Genomic DNA, 1,676 nt, shown 5'->3' with positions numbered 1-1,676 from the left:
TTTTTTATTGAATATTGTTTTTCGCGTAAAGTGTAGACCAATGCTTATTCATTTTTTGTATTGGCCGTGATTTCAATGTGTTTCAATAAACAATATCAAAAAAATTGAAATATTACGACCTCTTGGCAACCAATTTTTCATCAAATTTCTCTTGAACTCAAAAGATCAAATAGGGAATATTTAATTAAAATGAGTAAAATACTAACAATTTAGGTATACACGACGTGACGTAATCTAATTTGACAACTAATACAAATAGGTAGCTTATGTCTTATATTTTTACCCATAATAGCTTCACAATGCAGAAACCTCGGAGCAAATTTATCAAAATCCAAGTAATCCTGAAACACACAAATATGCTCATTGACGATAGGCAAAATCTATTTAAAACGTTCTCTAATGCCAATAAACTTTAGTGTTGAGCATGTGCTTACCGATACCACCTAACGGAAATTGAATTGAACAATGAATTATTGTTTTTTTTTCTTTCGATTACGTAATAATTTCGACTTAATATTGAGCGCCGAATTTTGGATAAAAATTTTGAAGACTTCGCCATCATCTCATTCTGGGGAATATTCAGCAGATCTCTAATAAATCACCGTATTGTTGCCGTCCACGTCCTGCAGTTGTTATCGTCTGCTAACTTCTACCGTCAAAGTTATTTTACATGTACCTTTGTTTCAATCGTTTGTGAAATTTTCTTCCTTTAATTTTTCCTTCTTACAGTGTATATTGCATTGTACACCGGACGTGTATATCATAGTTTCATTATGTAGATGTGTACAGAGGAAGAAGTAACAAATGAATGAATGAAGCGTCTTTCAAGAAATAAGAGGTGAATGGCTTTAGAAGTTATGGTGATGCTACATTGATTTCATTATCTTCATAAAATGTGCTCTTTTAAAGTGTGATATTATTTTTTTGAATTTTAACGAATAGATGCAAAAAATGTTTGACCTGATTGCTATACCACACCTTTGTAATCATTGTGCCATTACTTAGTATTACCTAGTAATTATTACATTTTACATGTGGATGCTGCTTTGGTGGTGATTTAGTGTGATTTGTAGCAGGCTCACAGGATGAGTTGTGAATGTGTATCTGTTTTGAGGTCAAATAGACCTTTCATGTTAGGTGATGATGGTTACTGTTTTTAAGCTGGTTTTACTAGTTACATGTTAAAACAATTTCAAAGTTGAAGATGGTATGGAAAATAGTATACGAATAAATAAAGTTGAAATGCGGGAAATAGTCACACTTATTGATTAGAGAGACCAAGCCATTGTAGTTGTCTAATATTCTTTTGGAGGAAATCATAGTCAGAAATGCTGAATCAAAGTTGACAGCTGTCCAGCTTCATATTAAAGATAGTATGGAAGTCTTGATAGAGATCGACCCACAACTGCGGAGTCGGAAATTTTTTCCATCACCTCCGACTCTGAGATATAATTATTTTCAACTACGACTACAGCACTAAAGTATGAGAAAATCAATTTGAAAAAAAATTTTGGCAAATGCAAATACAGCGAATTTAATTTATCTACTCTGAAATGAAACTAACTGTAGCTTTATAAGCATTCAAAATATTAGATGATGTTAATTTATTCTAATCAGAATGACAATTAGCTTCAACCTTGGCGAGTGACTTGAGATTTGAAGGTATGAAATTTTGA

The sequence above is a fragment of the Styela clava genome, chromosome 11, assembly GCF_964204865.1.
Source record: "Styela clava chromosome 11, kaStyClav1.hap1.2, whole genome shotgun sequence".
NCBI classification, from domain to species: Eukaryota; Metazoa; Chordata; class Ascidiacea; order Stolidobranchia; family Styelidae; genus Styela; species Styela clava.
This window is presented reverse-complemented; position numbering follows the sequence as displayed.